Source organism: Otolemur garnettii, unplaced genomic scaffold (genome assembly GCF_000181295.1).
Source record: "Otolemur garnettii isolate 467f Iridium unplaced genomic scaffold, OtoGar3 scaffold00017, whole genome shotgun sequence".
NCBI classification, from domain to species: Eukaryota; Metazoa; Chordata; class Mammalia; order Primates; family Galagidae; genus Otolemur; species Otolemur garnettii.
In genome coordinates, this window is record NW_003852412.1 from 15,477,121 (window position 1) to 15,483,574 (window position 6,454).

Consider the following 6,454-nt stretch of genomic DNA (forward strand, 5'->3'; position numbering starts at 1 on the left):
TTTTATTTTTTTGCAGTTTTTGGCTGGGGCTGGGTTTGAACTGGCCATCTCTGCTATATGAGGCCCGCGCCCTGCTCCTTGAGCCACAGGTGCAGCCCATAAGAAAAATATTTTTGAATGTATGAAGGTAGTAATAAAGGAACTGAAATAGTACTATGATTACTAGAAAGTAAAAAGGAGATTAAAGGGAGTGGTGAGCATGAAAACACAGGGAAGGAAATTACTGATTTTCATTAGTATGCCATCCATTATTTTTAAGCTGTTATGATTTGAATTTCTCACCTCCAAAATTCAGGTGTTGCCAATTTGATAGTATTAACAGGTGGGGTTTTTAAGAGGGAATTAGGCCATGAGGGGTCTTTCCTTGTGAATGGACCTGAAGCAAGATAGCCCTCACTAGACACCAGGTGCTGGTGCTTTGATCCTGGACTTCCCAGCCTCTAGAACTGTAAGAAATAAATTTCTGTACTTTATGAATTACCCAGTCTTGGGTATTTTGTTATAGCAATAAAAATGGACTAAGACATAAGTCATCTGTAGTATTTTTCTGAAAAACATTTAAAATGGTGATAAGAATAAGTTGTCTTGACAATTTTAATGCAAAATACTTATTAAATATTTTGGCTATTGGTTGATGTAAAATAACCACTTTTCACAAACTAAAAATTATTTCTTCACCTAGTACTGTAAAAATAATTTTCAAAGGAATCAGGAGTAAGAAAAGATGCCTTCTGCCTTTTCATTTTTGATTGATATTATTTATTTTTGCTTTTGGTAAGCATGATATAAATAATCATAGTAGTTTTTTAAAACTTAAACCAATATTTTATATCTGAAATAAGCCATGTTTGACCAGTGATGCAATAGGCTTTTTAATAGGCTACTGAATTATATTAACATTTTATTTAGGGTTTTTACATCTATATTTTATACGAGACAGGTCTTTGTTGTACTAAATTTTTTCAAACTTGAGTATCAAGATTATTCTTCCTTTTCAAAATGAATTGATGGCAAATTGTTCTTTATAATGGTCTGAAGAAGTTAATATTATATGGTGTCTATCTACTCATTGAAAGTTAAAGAACATAGCAGTAACACTGCCTGATTACAAAAGCAATTTTGGAAAGAATTATGGCCATTGTTCTTTATATATTTTCTGCTTCTACTTCAATTTTATTTAAATTTTCCCAGGACACTTCATTATGTTGAGATATGTAGTTTTATCTATGTACATGCTACTTTCACTGAAGCAACTGTGACAGATATACTAAAAGATAGAAGAGAAAATTTGTTTTTTTTTTTTCTTGGTAAAAGAGCCATAGCCAGGCATAAGACATCCCAGCTAAGATTCAAGTTCTTACTGATGGATGTAAGCAGAAGAGATGTGTCATTTCTAGGTATTAGTCTTAAGAGTTTGGAAAACTCTCTACTTTCTTTCCCTATCCTATTGTGTGAAACCTAAATGTTTCAGAAAACTAATTTCATCCATGGAGACAACAACAACAAAAAAAAAGATAAAAAAATTAAATGCCCTGTACAATGGCAGAGCACCTACTAGTTTTAGTCTCTGGATGACTTTGTGAGTAGAGTCAGCCTACCTGCCCTGGACTGTCTTTCTCAACTGTTGGCCCTCACACAAAAGATGTGTTTTGACTCTTTTAAACTCAATTAGCACTCTTATCATTATCTTTGCATGGAATTAGTCTATTAGTTTACTTCTGTTTCACTAATATGTTTTCTTCTTTTAAAAACATTATTTCCATTCTCCTGTTCTTTTAGGTTTTTCTATTTTCAAACATTTTAATTACATTACTAGCTTTTTTTCTTTTTTTAAATACAAATAATACAAAAGAATATAAACTAAAAATTTGGCTGTGAATTTATCTTCAGTTGCATCTGCAAGGTCTGATGTTGGTATTCATAATTTTTTCTTAAGTCATTTAATTAGTATAATTTTTGTTTTCTAAACAGTTATTGAATATAAATAGAAACCAAAATTATAGTGATTAGATGATCTGGAGAAAAATGAGAATATCAATATCAAACCTTGCAGCGTAATCAAAGACATACTGTAATTTACAAATGGTTAGAGGTCTTACTTTTTAATTTGTTTTTAATAACTTCCTAATCGTGTCCAGGCAAGATGTATTATACAATTTCCATATTTAAGAATATACTGAACAATTTTGTTGTAGTCTAACCAATGATCAATGCTTATAATTTCCCATGGATACTTAAAAAAATTTCCGTATCTGCTGCTTATATTTTTATCCACTGGCTTAATATCTTCAAATTGTCTCTAATTTTTATCTCTTGCTCCTTGACAATATATACTACATACAATCCTCAATAACTACTGTTGGTCCATCTCTTCTAGTACATCTATTGATGTTTGTCTTACATACTTTAATTCTGTGTTCATTAGCACAATGTTTATCTTTATTATAGATTCTATCCTTTATTAAAAGTGACTGTCTTTTTCATGTTTAGTAATCACTGCCTTTAATCTATTTTATCCAAAATTAATACTGCAAGCTCAGCTTTCCTTCTGTGTTTACATAATAAATCATCACTCATTTTTAAGCTATATGCTGTTATTTTATTTAACTGTTTCAATTGTTAACAGAAAAGTCCTCTAAAGTGCATCTAATGAGGCGTCCTTTAAAATCAGAAAGAGAGACTCAGTGCCTGTAGCTGAGCAGCTAGGGCATCGGCCACATATACTGGGGTTGGTGGATTCGAACCCCACCCAGGTCTGCCAAACAGTGACAACTATAAAACTAACAACAACAACAACAAAAAGCTGGGTGTTATAGTGGGTGCCTGTAGTCCCAGCCACTTGAGAGGCTAAGGCAAGAGAATTGCTTAAGCCTAAGAGTTTGAGGTTGCTGTCAGTTGTGATGCCATGGCACTCTACCAAGGGCCAAAAGGGATACTCTGTCTCAAAAAAAAAAAAAAAAATAAATAACAAGAAGAAAATAAAATCCAAAGAGGCCAGGCACTGTGGCTTATGCCTGTAATCCTAGTACTCTGGTAGGCAAAGGTGGGTAAATTACTTGAGCTTACAGGTTGGAGACCAGCCTGAGCAAGTGTGAGACTCATGTTTATAACAAAAAAAAAAGAAAAAGAAAGAAAGAAAGAAAACAATAGTCTAGCGTTGTGGTGGACACCTGTAGTCCCAGCTACTCAGAAGGCTAAAACAAGAGAATCGCTTGAGTCCAAAAGTTTGAGGTTGCTGTGAGCTATGAAACTAGGGTGACAAAGAGAGACTCTGTATCAAAAAAATGAATAAAAAATAAATAAATAAAATCTGAAACAATTTCTTTATCCTAAGTTTTAAAGGCAATATTATTTGCCTTTCCCTATGAAAAATGAAGAAGATAAGGGAATTCTGGGAAGATGGCCAATTGGTAGCAACCCTCAGGAGAGGCTCCTGATCAGAGGTAGAAAAACTGGATGGAATTTGACAATATGAAGCCAAAGGTGGGGAGCTGAGCCAAGAAAGAAGTGTGGCAAGCTGTAACTCCAAGGAAGAGCATTCAAGAAAACAAATTACAGGTACAAAGCCTATCAACTAGAGGACAGGAGACCCCTCCCCTAAGCAGGAGGCCCACCACAGGCTATCTTGGAGTGAGCATGAAACAAGAGACCTTTTATTTTACCTTGCTGGAGAGATCCCTGAACACCAGGTCTCTTTTCCCAGGGAGTTCCCACTTACGAACCTAGATACCACCCTGTCAGGCATAAAACTGAACAGATATTTTCCCCAGCAAGTCCAAACTCCCAGTCTACCCCCCCCCAACCGCATGGTGGTCTGAAGTTCTGCCCCCTGCTAAGCAGAGTGTTTGGTCTTTTCCTGAGAGATCTAGGCATAATGTGGACCAGCAACCATCTGGACAGAATCTGTGACTAATTGGGAAGAAAGAGGGTGCAGGAAGAAAGGGATACTCAGCAGGAAGAGCAGTCCCCTAGTTACGACTATGCCTGGCCAGTGGTGGTGTTGACCCTCAGTTCAGGCTGTGTCTGGCGGAATGGGGTGCAGAACCCCTGGCTCTGACGGCACCCACAGTAGGAGGGTGGTTGCCCGGTGTGGACTGAGTTCAGTGGGCAGGGCTGGTTCCCAGCCCATGCTGGGCCTATGAGCAGAGGCTTACCAGGCATGGACTGAGACCTGAGGGCAAGGGCATGTTCATGTTCCCTTGATTCCAACAGAACCCTTGAGCACAGCCTTGCTGGGTGCGAACCAAGACCTAAGGGCAAGGGCATGGTCCCCTGTCTCCAGTAGGGCCAGTGAGCAGAAGTTTACCCAGTGAGGACTAAGACCAGCTGGCAGGGTATGGTGCCTGACTCCCAACAGGTCTGGCAATCAGAGGCTAGCTGGGTGTGGACTGAAACCTGTGGGGGTGGGTGTGGCCCCGGCTCTAACTGGGCCTGTGAGCAGAGAAGCAGACAATAGTGTAGACTGAGTCGGGAGGGTGTGGATCTCTGGCTCTAATTGTGCTGTTGGAAACCCTTGAATCCCTCTCTGTTGAGCAGGGTCTGCACTGCCTGAGATGATTTAATTGGGACTCACTTGTGGACATTCTAAGGTTGACCTCTGAAGTTCTGTAGCAATAAATAACTGAAGAGTGGGGGGCTGGGGACCACAACTATTTGTATCACTTCATAGCTGAGATTTAAACCTAATACAGTGGCTTCTTATGATAGAGTAGAGGTTGGCTAATATCAAAACAGAGCTACCTAGTGCTATCTCACCAAGTAGGTCCTTAGAGTCTCTGGCCAAAACTCTGAAAGGAGCCTTTGTAAGGTTGTAGGAGATAAGCCACAATTACAAAGTCCAGTGCTTTGGTAAGGGGCTATCAATTCAATCTCACCCTACCAGTTCTAATAATCAAACAGTGGAAAATAAACATGGTGCAGACGCAACAGAAGAACTCTGGCAACATGAATAACTAGAGTAGATCAACCCCTCTAGAATTGACAAAAGAGATACAACTGAAGATGCCATGCATTAGCAGCAATGTCAGAAATCAAATTTAGAGTATGGATGGCAAAGATAAATAGAATGGAAGAAAAGATAGAAATTGAATTCCAAAGAATAGTTCTAAAGTTATCTCAAGAAATTAATGAATTCAAAGACCAAGTCACCAAAGATACAGACATAATGAGAAAGGAGATAGCAGAGCTCAAGGAAATGAAAAAAGTTAGTTGAGGAGCTCTGAAATCCAGTAGAGTCCCTTAGTAATAGAGTTGACCAGGCAGAAGAAAGGATCTCTGACACTGAAGACAAAGCTCTTAAACGTTCCCAAACACTCAGAGAGGCAGACAAATGGAGAGCAAAAACTGATCATTCCCTGAGAGAGTTGTAAGATCAATCCAAAAGATCAAACATTCATCTTATAGACATTCCTGGAGAAAGGGAGGTCCTAAAGGTACAGATACTCTACTCCAAGAGATCTTGGAGGAGAATTTCCCAAGCACTGCAAGAGATACAGAACTTCAGATAGTTGACAGTTTGGAACCCCAGCAAGACTCAATCCAAATAAAGCATCTTCTAGACACATTGTGATTATTTGTCAAAGCGAAGACGAAGGAGAAAATTCTTATAACTTTGCGATCTTTGAGTTATAATTTGTATACATTTCTTAGTTAGCTAAAGAAAATATAATGTATATTGCAGTCCAAATCTTTACATATGTGTAATTGTCTTTGTTGACTGTCATCAAAACTAGTTACCATTGCTGTCTATTATTAAGTTGATACCATCTTGATTTACTGTTCCTTGGGATATAATCTGTTTTTCTCTTCTAAAGATTCAAAGGGCATTTTCTTCATACTTAAGGATTCTCAAGTGTTTTGATTCTGTATTTAGGTATTGATCTCTTTAAATTATGTGCCTCAAATGACATGAACCTTTCCAGAAATAACTTAGGTTATTTTTTTTTTTTTCTAATACTGGAAAGTTGGGAGAAAATAATTTAATAGGTATAAAAGGAAAGATCTGGTAAACCTCAGAAGGGACTTTTTTTGCAAATGTTATTAACAACTAGATAAATAGTTACAATATTATTGATGACTGGGGAAATATGCTTAAGAACCTTGTCAGAAAGATTTTCACAGATTATTGGTGTCATGGGAAACCAGTATACTTGTAGAAAGCATACATACTATAAAAATACTAACAAATTTTAACTAAGTGACCCATCTTGTCACATGATATCTGAACATTAATTATGAGCTATGAGAAAAACTGTACACATAAAATATATTCACTGTAATATTTTTATAGTAAGAAATATTCAAAGTGAACCAAAAATTCGATGAAACACGATTCACCTATTAAAAATAATGGTTATACATGGCATTATTTGAGAAACATGAAAAATGGTTTAATATATAATGCTTTGTGAAACACATCAAATACAGAATGGAGTGTAACATGATTATAATCATG